This window comes from Pyxicephalus adspersus, chromosome 1 (genome assembly GCF_032062135.1).
Source record: "Pyxicephalus adspersus chromosome 1, UCB_Pads_2.0, whole genome shotgun sequence".
Classification (NCBI taxonomy): domain Eukaryota; kingdom Metazoa; phylum Chordata; class Amphibia; order Anura; family Pyxicephalidae; genus Pyxicephalus; species Pyxicephalus adspersus.
The window spans coordinates 99,700,176-99,715,118 of NC_092858.1; the positions used below are offsets into that span (position 1 = coordinate 99,700,176).

Genomic DNA, 14,943 nt, shown 5'->3' on the forward strand with positions numbered 1-14,943 from the left:
CCTGTTAGATAACTAAACTTCCTGGAAAATCAGACATCATTTTCAAAAAGACAGATAAAACTCAATTGGCAAACCATCATAACCTGGACATTTATTTTTGTTAAAGCTCTTGATGGTAGCTAATAGCTCTTTTTCACTCAGATCTTCAGAAAAGACTTGTCGGTCAACATGATCTAGTTTAAGCTCCAAAGCACCACCTCCTTGGTGACAGTTGGATCTATTTCCTTTTCCCTAAAGAGCTCCCAGTAGAAACCCTGGGCCTCCTTTACCATGTCAGATATTGTGACCCTATTGTTGATTTTTTTTATGTTTTGTTTTAATCTGATTGCTTTTTTTAAGAAAAACCTGCATTTTTCATTTTTTGCATTGTAAAAAGTTTGTCTCCTTTTAGCAGTGATGGCCTCTGCTAATACATTTTTTAAATCTTAATTTTCTCCTCCATTGGGAGGCCATTGTTGCTAAACATAGTAAACCAAAACTTAGTAAAAAAAAGACCCTAAATATGATTTATTAAGGATGGCCAAGAGTGCAGAAAATAGACTTTCGTGGGTGATCCAGCAAACCTGGAATGGAACTGATCCAGAAATTTAAACATTAATTCCTATGCATCAAAAGAAAAAAAACAATGAAGATATGGATTTAGCTCTCCCACATATATGACCTTAATATGAGTTACATATTCAGTCATAAATCCCAGCGAGGTGATCATCATCAGGCTCCCTAAACACAATTTACAGCTAATCATAATTTCCGAGAAGTTTGTTGCACTTTGCTTTGTGTTTTTTTCTCTTGAGATGCTGGCTAAAAGTCTCAGTAACAGCTGACCATTTCCTGTGAAATGAGATTCATCTGTGCTAATACTCACTCTAAGGTGAACATCTGTGTTAAGGACATGATTTGTATGTGTTTAATGCTGCTGCTGATGTTCTGCAAAGGTAAAGTAAGATCAATTATTGTTACTTATTATAAGTGTTATTTTTACAGCAACTCTCTGGTGTATAACAGCTAAGATTTTTGATGCTCTTTCATTTAAATATAATTATTCTTTACATTACCAAATGTTTACTTATATTAATCTGGGATTTTTATTACCTATAATAAGTTTAAATAAAAATAAAAAGACAAATAGACACATTCACAGCAAAAGTAAAAGGTTTATAATGTACAGAAACCCATTTTTTTCTAACACAACATACCACAATGCACCACCGTACGTTGTCATATATTGCAATGTGCTACAACACATATGTTTCTTTGGATGTCTTATTGCAAATTGTGTTAATGCCCATGTTACTATAATACTGGGTGCCAGTGCTGTCAGTATCTGTTGAGTAACTTAACCATATTAACCATTTAAAACCAGATTCAAAGTCAGAATGAAAACAGAACTCCTGATCTTCATTCTAATTCAGGGTCTGTAATTAAAAAAAGTAATAGAAATAGGCAACTAACATTTTAAAGGAGCCATCAAAAATGGCAGCTTCCACATTTCCTTAAAACAAACTTAACTCTGAAGTAACTTATTTGTTTGTCCAAATAATTACGATATTATGCACTTTTACATCAATCAATTCAGCTGTTTATCCATTTCGGGTTTTGTGTTACATAGTCTAGAGCTCATAACTATATTTTGAAGTGTATGCAGTAGCAATATTGTAGGAAAGGGCTAGACCTTTCAAGTAGTGTTTGCTGTTTGTGTATTTGCTGTGAAAATTTAATAATTTACTTGTTGGTAAAAATATTGCATTATCTCCTCAGAAAAAAATAATGGGGACATCTGCCCCTGTGACACATTTCTAAGATAGTATTTCTGCACTCTTTGGATAGTTGACAGTGGTCCTTTGGTGGTCTTCCATGCTTCCCCTCATAAAGTAGTCAGGTAAATGCTAAGATAAAGAGAGAGGGTGCCCAACTGCACACATGTATAAGTATTTGGTCATCACTTCCAAGGACTGCGCAAGGAGAGCTCAGATATCTATCAGGAACTAAACGCATCCATAAATGGCCCATAAGTGGTGATTCAGGCCTAGTCAGGATTGGCAGCTCATATATTTCCCTCATTACAGATGCACTTTAGCTTGTAGTAATATATTTGTGTAAATAAATGTAAAATATAATTTGTAAATATTTCAGTATTTACAGCTATATGAATAATGCTATCATGATAAAAAATTACATTGTTTTTTTTGCAAATACTGTTTTTTAGGTTCAGCTGTTAACTTACCACGCTACTATTCTGAAAATACCCTGTTTGTGGATGAGAAAAAGACAGTCAATATCTCCTGTCTTTCCAGTTTACAGCTAAATTATGGCAGTGCAATTACGTGGTTCAAAATTACTCTCAAAAATGGAGAGCCTCCTCAATTAATCATATCATGCCTAGAAAGCACAGTGGAAAATAAATTTGAATGCGATACTGTCAGAGGTAGCTCCAGGTTAAAAATATATGATGTGCAGAGTCAAGATTCTGGAGTATATTTCTGCACTTTGTTATATAGATCCATTCTGACTATTGCTGATGGGAACAATCTTATCGTTAGAAGTAAGTATACTATACAATAATTTCAATAATATTTAATTAATAATGAATATTTATTGTATACTGATTTATTTAAAAAAAAATAATAGAGATTATAATATACCAACTGAATTGAAATTTAATGTGATACTTGTTCAACTATTCCTACTTAGAAAATGAAGGGCTTCTTGTGTACTAACCTTTGTGTGTTACCAAGTCATCAGCTGATTTCTTCCCAAGATGCTATATTCCTGACTGTCTACTGACTTAATGTTTTCAAAACGTTCCCAATTACTACCCCAAGTATAGTGGCTGGATTCTTTCAGAACCAACATAGGTTGTAGCTTAGAGTAACAGGGCTGCCAAGGATGGCCAACAACCACCTGCAAACATACTGCCAGTCAAAGATGTAAATAGGGTGCTCTAAAGGATGTGCACTGCAGTAGGTACCACTATGATCAATATTGGTGGGGGGTGACACCCAGCCAGGACTACCTATTGAGGGTTACTTTGAGGAGTCAGTCACCAATACTCTGTCTTGACTCTTTTACATCCTTCTGATCCTTACAAGCACCTGACCTGGTCCACTGCTCCAAAAACTGTGCCAGTGGGCAATGGCCAGATATAGCCAGCCTTGCTACAGAAAGAGGGATTCATTGTTTAAGTGATAAATATGTGTGTGGCTACAGCTGGGTTCTGACAATAGGTTGATGAAGTGACCCATTGGGGGTTCTGTGTGTTGGCTTTATATACTTTGACCCTACACTTAGTACCTTACATGCTTTATGTTACATAGACCTGACTTTGAACTTAGTGGGCTTGATGTATTAAAGCTCGCCAAGGGTGGAGAAGATACACTTTCATAAGTGATCCTGGGTAATCCAACAAATCAGGAATAGATCTGGTTTAGGGGGTTATCAATTTTAGCCCTTATAATTTCCTAAGTACAGGTTTCCTTTAGACTTTTCTTGTGTTACTGGGCACATTGGATATGAATTGTGGTGTTTCTAAAGTAACTGTCAGGCTTTTAGTGATTGATTACTAGCTTCACCACATTTGCATTTATTATGTGTTAAAAATTTTATAAAGTGACAAATTAGAAGGTCTTTTTAAAAAAAAATCAAAAATCTAAATAATTATTGGAAGCAAGACAAATATTTCTTTATTTATGTACATATGGTGAGTGAGGTCTTATTCTTATTTAGTCCTTTTTCACAGTAAACGAAAGTAATGTCTCTAATGCTCTCTTTTTTGCTAGCTGTGGTTTGTAACCTTCAAGTCTATTCACATGTGTGGCTTTTAAAAGAAGTTTTGAAATGTTACACAATAATTTTCAGTTTTACTGTACAATTTAAGTGGTTTGTAAACATAAAATATCAACAGTCCTTTCATACCAGGAGTTGGAATTGAATATATGAGTAGCATAATTATCTTCTATAAGTTTGTATGCTATCTACAGCATATAACTATGATCCAGTTGTTCATTAAAGAATTCACACATTTTACCAGAATTGTCAGTAAAATTTATGAAAGTTAATGTGCTGGGAAATTGTCTATTTGGATATGTTTCCAATACTTTAGTACTTCTGTAAAATATCCCATCCAAATGGTTTATTAATAAAAAGGTGCATAGTTATGATTTAGATCCAGGGAAGCTTACTGCCTTGTATTACTCTTTATAAATATATTGGAACCTCAAATGCAGGCTGACATCACCACAAGCTGCACCTTATAATTAAGAAATGTAATGGTACAAAAAGCTTTTAAAAACTGCGGATATACAAAAGAAAATGTTCAACATTTACAGGCATGTTTCAAGAAATGAACTTTTTGCCTTAGAATCTAGGTTAGAAAACCACAGACTATAATCAGCAGTGACCTCAAAGGGCAAAATAATAGGTTATTACTAAGGCTGTTCCTGCCTTTGGCTTTGGGTTCAGGACATGTCTGATCTTTATACATTCTTTAGAAAATATTCTTCAGACTGGTAAATGGTTATGATCTGATCTCTAGCAGTTTTATGCAATGTGTCTACTTTGCTTGCCTGTCCCTAAAGCATATTTCCAGTCTCCAACAACTGGTAAAGAATTTTTGCAATCTTCCGCAGCATGCATGAAATCTCTGAAAAACTCCTATAACATGTCTGTAAATTGTGCACTAGATGCTGCTCACATTTGCTGCTGACCACTGCATTTAGTACAAGGGGACAGCACAAGGTAGTTATCCTAGTAAAAGAAAATTGTATAAGTCCAAGGGAACAAACTTAAAGGTGGGTAGGCAAACGAAAGGTGATTGTAACACAAGGGAACAAGAGCAAACACCAAAGGAAACTTGTTGCCCTGTTTGGGTGAACACAAGGAAACTGTGGCCTTTTAACATGTTTTTGGCATTGGAAGCCAACCTCTAAAAACTACCAGTACTGCCATTCCAGCACCAAGCAATATTTCAGACATCACTGCATATAAAGTAAAGACTTATTTGTAAACTATGACCCTAAAAGCAAACAAAAAAAAATACCTAATATGTTTGAAGGTTTTAGATTTCTTCAGTGCAATGTAAATGACAACCTGGAAAATATTTGAAATCTTTTTCATTTGGTTTACATATCCTTGGTAATATAGCACTGGTGAGAGAAAATGCTTTATAATTGTTTGGGTATATCTGTTTTATTTTAGACAGCCTCATGTTTCCTGTTCCAGTCCATCTCCTGACTCCTGCTCATGATAACGTTAGTGTCCAGTTGGCTTGTTTAGTGCAAAAGGCTTTTCATACTATATACATGAGGTGGAATATTTCTGGTGCATACTATATGGGCAGGATGAGCTCCACAAATGAACCTGATGGAACCTGGACTTTTCTGAATTACATCTCACTTCCTGTAGACAGCTGGAACCAGAGTGATGTGGCTTGTGAAGTCTGGATTGGTTCATCATTTGTCAGCCTTACCTGGAAAAGGTCACAGAAAGGTATTTAAATTAGAAATAAATATTACCTTATCTCTACTATAATTTTATGGAGACATAATAGGGCTAATTATGATTAGGGCGGAATCTGGTGTGAATCTTTTAGTGGTTTATGAAGACTCTTACATTACAAAAACAATTAGAAAAAATCAAATAGTACACCGGATTGCTTCTTTGGAGGCAGAAATGAAACCGTTTTATTTTGGTGTGTGGATGTCTACTTCAGACAACATGACTGCAATAGGACCCAGCAACATAACTGATACATTACAGTTATGTCTTGATAGGATCTGACAAATGTATTTACATTTTAGGCACCAAAAGCAGTTTACAATGAAAGTAATTAGTGTGATGCATTATTCCTTTTCGTGATGCAGGTAACCTTTTTGGGTTAAACTTTTTTTTTAAATAAATGTGGAAACCAAGGGTATTTATATAAATTTGTTAGCACCTTTCACATTTTGAGCTCAGATGATTCAATATACTGTTAATGTTATAACATAAATATACATTTTATATTATTGTGTGCTTTCATCCTTGTAGATACAGTTCAGAAAAGGCTCTTTTTCTATTCACATAAAAATGTGCACCTATGCAGAAGGCAGAAGTTTGGTATGGAGAAATGCACAGAGCCCTAATCTCAACCCTACTAAACACACTTGAACTGAATCAGAGAGAGCCAGATATTCTTGTCCAACAAGTACATAACCTCACAAATGTTCATTGGTGGAATTGCCACAAATTCCAAAATATATACTTCAAATTCCTACAGTTCAAGGATTGGCCTTCCTAAAGCATTGCTTTATAAACATTTAATCATGTGGAATAGCATAGAAATAGTGCTAATGTTAAATTAGAGGTAGCATATGTCTAACAAATAAATATAAGTTTCAAAAGTAATTTGGTAATGGTATTCTTATTCAGTTACCGAAATGAGACTCATAAACCGAGTTCAGGTTGTGCATAACTAACATGTATAATTTTATTTACAATTTTTAGTGCTGCCATTTCCATCTAGTGCCAAGTGCCCACAAATGTGCTCATTCTGCGTGAGATTTGTCTTGGTTGTGTGTATTCTGCTGGCATTGGTCATTTGTGTTCATCTCTCCTCCGCATACATTTAAGGTAATGTATCATGTCAGTGTTTGGTACAGTTACATCACTATATTTACTTGTAGTATACATTAATTACACATTAAGGAACTATAAATAACAATCACTCTTTCTTTGCAGGAATCATCTCTAGGAGAAGCCTATTTAACAGTTCTAATTCCTTCATTGTTAGAATTACTTAATGGGCCTGATTTATTCAAGGCAGGAGAAGATACACTTTCATCAGTAAAGCTGGGTGATCCAGCAAACCTGGAATAACCAGGCATAACCAATCATAACTAATTACTGCTTAACTCATTCATTCACAAACCTTCAATAGTTTATGAGCACCAGTTCCTATTAATAGTTTTCTTATATAGTAACAATATTCTGTTTTACATGCTCCTTTTAAGTGGTATGTAATTTTGTTTTACATCTATTGATGTCACAATATTGACCTGATGCTGATCTGTGAAACGCAACATCGCTCCTTCTTGTGTGACATTTTGTCTCTTCAGTTATATGGGAATGTTGTTTTTTTCTATTTAAAAACCTACAAAGGTAAATATAAACCTTTTGTCATATGATATGTTGCATGACATCTGAAAACTAACATCATTGTGTCTCTCTTTACATATTGCTTCTTTTTCTATTTTATGCATTTGTGACTATTTTACAATAAAGAGATATTGTTTTCAGACTTTTGGAAATTATATTCCTATCTATTTTTGGTATGGTTCTCCTTTAAATAGGCCCCCTTTTTTAAGATGTCATTCTTTGGAATAAAGTAACAGGTTTACTTGACCACTAGGAGATAGGGCTTGTTTACATGGATGGTTATGTTGTGATGTGGTTACCACTGTGTGCCTTGGTGTTACGCACCGCACTAGTAGTGTGGCAGGTGACCACTAATGGCAATACCCAAAACAAGAACACTGATGGGTGATACAATTTTATTAACAAAAAGTGCAAATACCAAATAATGTGCACAAACCAAAAAATAAACACCGCCACAAACAAACTAATGAGAAAAAAAGAGTAAACAAGCTTGGGTCAGGTCAGTATCACAGGTCTGGAACAAGGAACAAGAGCACAGCAGGCAGCAGGCTAAACAGCACTGAGGATCTGGCATGGACTGCAAGAATTGCAAACTCTTAAATAAAAAGCTCCCAGCTGTTTGCATCATGAGTTCCCTGAATGTGGCCATCTACTGGGGGCCAGTGGAAGTATATTATAACCCGATATTTAGCGCCACCAGCAGGAGAGACAGATAACCATAACACCTGGCTTTAGCAAAGTAGGAAAGTAGGAACTCAACCTGTGTTTGAACTTCTACCAAAAGTTTAAAAAAATTTTATTTAAACACCTTTTAACTGCTTAGCAGGCTTTTGGATTGAGAATCTATTCAAGTCTATGGAATTGGTTGAGCAGCTTACCAGCCATGAGATGGTAATATAGCAGTGAAGCCTGCTAAATGGCTACAAAAAATATTTTTTTAAACACTTTGGGAAAAGGTGGAAGTTTTAAAAGCTGGCCCTTATTCAGAAGAATTGATTCTATTAAAAAGGCCACAATGGGTGCACAAAGCAATGAAGTCAATCAAAGCAATACAATGCCAATAAAGAGACAAAAGATATAGGAATTGTCAGGTGAAAAGCTGTAATGATTGCACTTATTTCTAGCTCTGTAATTATTAAATATTTTTGTAAAGCCATCATGACTGTGCATTGAAACTATAGTTTAGAGAAAATCTTGGTTATTCTTTTATGCAGTAAAAATGTCAAAAGCCTACCTTTGGGCAATAGTAAAAAAATGATTTTTTCTTAACTCTTAGCAGATAGAATATATTTATTGTTTTACTATTATTATGTAGCAGTATACATATAGCGTCAATGTATTATGCAGTGCTGTACAATAAAAAGGGCTTGCAAATGAGAGACAGATACAGACAGTGAATAGGAGAGGGGCCCTCCCCAGGGGAGTTTACAATCTAATATTTAGGGGCTAATATAACACAGAGTGATATCTAGGGTCCCATAATCTTTATCCTGCTGGTTTATTTTCTGAAGACTCCAATGCTAATTTTCTTTCTAGTCTCCTATTGGTTTTGTCCCTGCCCTTCTCACTAATTTCATCATGAACTATGCATTGTACATGAAGATGTGTAGTAGGGGTCCTGCTCACATTCTATTACTAGAGGGAAAAGTATTTGCCAACAAGACAGTGCTAAACAGGAGCAAAGAGACAGATTTACTATAAAAGTTTGGCTTCTCAAAATAGCATAACAAAAACTACTTCTGATCTCATTTTAACTGTGCATTTATTTCTGGCACACATCATTGCAAATCAGTTGGCCTGCATTTGGTTCATCTTTCACCAGTCTGTGCTGCACAAGAAGACTCCCAAATTACCAACTAACTAACACTAATTAACAAAATGTTGGCTTACATTGGTACCCTGCAGAATCAGTAGAGATGTAGCCAGAACATTGATGGAATTGTTTTCTGATCAAAAACTAACCACACCAACATTGATGGCAGATGCACTTTACATTGATGGTCACTGACAATAACACCTGCCTTACATCAGCTAACAATACTTCTGGTGTCAGTGGAGAAACCCCACTAGTATCATACTCCTTCCCTGCAAGTGGAAATTGGCTTGTAACCATGCCCATGGTATTAATTAGGTCAGGCTTCCACTGGCCACTACCCAGGGAGCCCCTAGCAACCTCCAGAAAAAAGCCTAGATGAGAATGGCTGCTGGAATGTTTGTCTTTTCTTTCATTATTGTGGCCTAATATAGGTAAATGAAATATAATTATTAATTATACAGTTCTACTACAGGAATTTCAGTTATATGCCTGTAAAATATAGTGGTGGTGAACAGACATGGAACATCCAAATAACTCAAAGAGAAGAAATAGTAACCCAGAGTTCACAGAATCAGATCTAGGCAGTGTTACAATTGGGATCTTTAAAAACAGTAAGGGCTCATTTACACTAGTGCATTTTGTTGGTGCTCTGGGTTACCATTTGGTCATTGCTGTGCACTTTGAAGAATGTAGAAAGCAACCAGGTTCAAATAAACTTTTACTGTTGAATGACTCACTACCTCTGCTCGGCTGCGCCAAGGATCAACCACTCTTTAAGTAAAACAAAACCTCTTAAGATTAGTTTTGAACTTCCTTGTTGTGGAATAAACACTGCACTACAGGAGGGTGCTTGTGCAGGGTGAGGTGCACTGTGTTCTTGAAAATGCAATGTTATTTTTTATTTTTAAGTAGGGCAGAGAAGCATTAGAATTCTGCTACATTTGTTTATTGTTTATGCACCACTACAAAGTTTCATTGGACAGATTTTTTATGTATATACAATAAACAAGAGAAGCTGCATGCCCTAAATTACCACAATAACACAAATGTGGGCAGTGCACTACATGTAGAAAATGAACAAGCTGCCAATCGCAGTGGATTGCAATGCAAAAAGCAATACATTGGTGTTTTGTTGAATGCACAGCTATGTGAACAATCCATATAGGTGTGAATAAAATTCAGGAGAAAAGTTCAAAACTAATCTTAGAAAGTATTTTACTGGAAAAGTAGTTGATGCTTGGAGCAAAGATAGTGAGTTAGTCAACTAACTATACTTGGTCATCTATTGAGCGCTTTTTGCCGCTTGGTGTCGCTGTTCATGTTTTAAATTGTAAAAGTTCCGTATCTTATACTAGCAGTCCACTAAACACAGCAGTGAGGGAGAGAACAAGCGTGACCCCTTGTGGACGGTGATGATGTAAACGTGTTCAGGTGTAGTATGGAGCAGGTGTGGGCGGGGCGCTGATATAAACTCCTCCAACATGAAGACATGGTTTGGTACTCTGAGGATTGTGCTTCTATGGGAAGGGATTTGAGAGCACAATGGGCAAAAATATTTTATGCAAATCACAAAGTGCATCTCATGCTGTCATTAAAATGGATCACTTGTGTGTCCAACAGTCCTGGCAAGTCCAAATGTTTTATAGAAGTATAGAAAACCTGTTTTCATTTGTGTGATTGTCCTCAGACTGGAAGCATTTGTATCATTATACAGTGAATAAAAAAATTTCTTTATGGGAGCTTTAAAAGCAAAGTGTTGGAGATTTATTATGAATCTGCTTTGTAGTATAAAGAATCTAAAAGCCTACTGCTCAGTTATATAAAGGTAACTTTGATATAGAGGTAGGATCTCTGACATAGATGTAGAAGATTTGTACGTACTTATACACACATGCTAGAACTTCTAAACGGTATGTCTGGGACTTGTCAAAGCAAATTCTTCTGTATCTTACATCTGCTATTTCTTTATCCTGTGTATTACCCTTAGTAATTCAGAAGTACTATAAGATGGTGGTGGTTGTCAACTCTTGGTATCAATTGCTCATTGGAAGTATTTGAGCTTTGTTTACTACAAATTGTTATCCTCTCTATAGTTTGATGGTTTTGGAAGACATGAAGTAAAGGAGAACATGCAACTAGGATGTAGTTTTATTTGGAGCTGAAGAGGTATCAATGGGTTTATGCTAGTTTGTGCCATCTCTGTAGCTACATGTGGGTGACCTGGGGTTTAGGGCCTGCATGGGTCAGACTGGAGATGGTCTTCCCTGGGATTACATACCCTTGTTCACCTCTGGAGAAGGCAAGTGGCATGTGTTATACTTTTCTAATATGAACTAGTCTGTGATATTGCTGTGGGTATCAGGGTCAGAACTATTGGTAATTTGTGTCCAAGAAAAAGTATTTGGTGTTTAATGTTTTCCCAGCAGCTGCTAAAATCTTTTAAATGTTTGTTTAATCAAACCTAAGAACCTTTTTTTCTGTACCAGTCCGAAACATTTGTGTATGATAATCTAAATTAGTTTAAACTGTTTTGTAAATGTACGCATCCAGAAGACCAAGGGCTTGTTAACACAACTGTCTTGTAATGGATGCTTTTCCATGTTCTTGCAAAATACAGCAAATGTGTTGATGTGCGTCCATTCTTTAATGTCACCCTAAACACCCTTTCCCAGCCCTTTAGTGCTTTTGAAATGCTTTGCATTCACTACGTTATGCAACCTGGTGTGAATGGGCCTGGGTTTTTACATAAAGGAATCCTTTATTTGCTGTAGCTATTGATATGTAATTTTTGCTGTAAGCACATATTGTAAGCTTTCTTTTTAATCTGTGTACACATTTGTTTTACATGTGGTAGTACCATTAGTACAGAGTATGACTACTATTCAGGCTCTTGGTATTTGTATGCATCTCCAGCTGTTTGGACAGGTCAAAAAGAGCTCAAAGCAGGTGCTTTTTTGTTGGCCGGTTTATTCCTGCTCTGATCCCCACTGCAAAATAAAGCTTTTTTTTCCCTACTAAGCACTCTACAAACTTGAATTTTTTTTAAAGCGGACCCACAAGCCAAATAGTGTCGGAAAGCACAGTATGTGCTATATTGCACAAATGTTTATCAAAACAGGGCTTTTTAACTTTAAACCACAGTTTAGTAGAAAAACAGTTTTATCGCAAAGTTACATTTTTGTGTTATCAGTAAAATGTACAGATTAAAATAAAGGGGGGGGGGGACACCATCACTACAAGTAAGGACTGATAAACTGCAATTTAATAAATCTTTGTTTTTTAGATAATCTATTTCTAATTACATTGTATGGGGTGTGTGTGGCCATTTTGTCCTATAATTGATACTTTTTTAAATGCGCAAAGAAAAACACAGTTTTAAGGTCTAGTACAGAGGTCAGCAAACTCCGGCCTTTAGGCCAGATATGGCCTAGCCAGTATTGCAGTCCAGCCTAACACCTAATTGAATTGTCGCATTATCGCAGGTTCCCACGATATCATCGAGTTCCCGCACAGTAACCCCATTTACTATGCCTAAGTACAAAAGCAATGCGCAGCTACCAGTCCTTGGAAGGTTGACCTCAAACGTTGTGTCTTCAACCCTGAATGGACTTACCAATTATTCTTCGCCCAACGTTTAGTGTGCAATGACACCAACAGCACTTTCAAGCGGTCGAATCTCAAGGGGCCTTAGGATGCCAAGCACACGTACAGAGACTACACTGCGGATGAGCGGAAGGCTGCTCGCTTGCAGTCACGGTTGGAAAAAAAACTGTCCTTGGACACCTTGTTTCTTCTGGCCTAGTGTGCCGCCTTGACCTCCTGAAATGGCCTAGTAGTCCAAAAAGTTTGCCGACCCCTGGTATAGTACATATAAACAGATCTGTTGCCAATTTTATTCTTGACTGACCAGTCTTATTGGTGAGGTCTGAAGTCCAAAACCATGCCTTGCCAACACCTGTACAATATTTTGCACTTACAATGGCTTTTTTGTGATCAATTTAACACACAACTTTTTTTTTTTTTGCTCTTTAAGGGCTTTCCTATGCTGTTTCGACTAATAAATTGTGGGTAGGGCCTTGGTGCCATCCCAGACAGTACATCCATAGACTGGCTTTGAATGTTGACAATCAGACTGTTGGGGCAGTGAGACCTTGGCTGTAGTTGTGTAGACCAGCCTAATGATGTAGCAGAACACCAGCAACTGCAAGCAGCATCCTTTAGACCAAACTAGCTATTACTCTTAAGGTGCGTACACACTTCCAATTTTTATCGTTCCAATCGAACGACGAACGATCGATTGGGCAAAAAATCGTTCGTAAAAAAGTAACCAACGACGCCGACGAACGAGGAAACTCGTTGGAAACGAACGACCGGAACGGCGGATCGGATTGGACGACGATCGTTGAACATCGTTCGTGTGTACGGTTGTTCGTTGATCGTCCATGTTCAGAGCATGCGTGATGAACGAACGTCCGTTCACTTTCCTGTCGTGCACATAGTTCCTCTATCGCTTAAACGATCGTATCTATTGTGTACAATATCTACGAACGATCGTGTCGTTACCTCTATGTGCAGGATCGGTGCTATACGATCGTTCATAGATATCGTGCATGAACGTTCGTCGTTCGTTTTCCAACGAAAATAATTGGAAGTGTGTACGTAGCTTAAGGGGGCTGCTTTATCTCATCTCCAGCCTTAACGAATCCATCCTCTTGTAGTAATTTGACACTTAATTGCTATAGCATTCACATTCAAATGAATGCAGATAGGGCTTCTGTTTTTTTTTTAGAGCTTTAGCAAGGAGTTGGTGGGACTTTAGCTTGTCCTGCTACTTCTGCACCTTATCAATTAGTGAAGTGGTCTTTAAGTGATAGGCCAATATTGAGCTGTAGAAGTTGGCAGAACAAAGCACACAGTTTAGCAGAAGAAAAAGAAAGTATGCCTGTTTAGTTGGATTCCATAAAGCGGAACTCCAAAAACTTTTTAAGAAAGGGAAGTTTTCTGTTCAGACACATTTATTTTTCTCTTTAAAATCCATCTACATCCTTTTGAGAACTAGTTTCCCATTTTGCTGTTTAGAAGTACTATCACATCACCCAAGTCTAATTTAGGCTTTACTGAACTTAACATTTCAGAGATGTCCTTGAAGTGACCCTTGAGCTTTGGGTTTGCTGCTTATCGGAACCCATTTTTGTTCTAGTTAACAGGGTGCTTTCATGCTATTGCACTTTCTTTGTGAGTAGGGTTGTAAACGTTTCCACTTCAGTGGGTCATGCTTTGGTGGCTCATCTCTGGCTACTGGATGCAGAGTCACACATGTTCTGCACCCTTTCCAGCCATCCAGCACTGAGGAAGTATCTCCTTGCAGAAGCATGTGAACTCTTTGCTTTAATTTATTTCTGTTGTCTACAGTGACTTGGTCATCTCTAGCCTTCAGTCCTTCATTTGCTACCAGCTGTTGGGGTTTGTCTTTCAGCTACCACTAACATTGCTGCTTTTTAATTTTTGTTTTTCTTCTAATGGCCTACTCTAGTCACCAGTTATGGCACTTCTCCCACAGAACTGATGCCTAACACACCCAGGCATATTTTCCTGATATCTCCCACCTATTGATGTTTGCAATTTTGTTCCTCCCAAAGGCATACACTGACTAAAGGACATCTCCAGACAGAGGACCGTGTACAATGTAAATTATTGGTATTGAGAGACTTTTTGTAACCATACCCCTTTAAGCCACGAGTAACTTAGCTATGATGATGGTTGCTGAAGCATACTCCACATGTCTCCACCGTCCAAAGGTATACCTAAATTTGTTTTCTGGATCTAAACTGCAGCTGCCAGATATTTTAGTACCCAACACTCTCTCCTACCGCTGGGCCTAAGTGTTCAGTTTTACCACAACAAAGGTAAACCTGAGATAATTCTAACCATTCTTGGGGGGGGGGGGGGGGGTGTGATGTAACTCTGTGGTCTATTTTAGAATATTTGGTTGCCCA

At 37.1% G+C, this 14,943-nt stretch overlaps 1 long non-coding RNA gene across 1 annotated transcript; it reads left to right on the forward strand.

Annotated features, from left to right (window-relative positions):
- Positions 1-895: 895 nt before the first annotated feature.
- On the forward strand, positions 896-7,267 carry LOC140322127 (uncharacterized). Its single transcript, XR_011919147.1, has 5 exons — positions 896-935; positions 2,207-2,542; positions 5,194-5,484; positions 6,481-6,606; positions 6,715-7,267. It is a non-coding gene; the product is annotated as an uncharacterized lncRNA (long non-coding RNA).
- Positions 7,268-14,943: the final 7,676 nt, after the last annotated feature.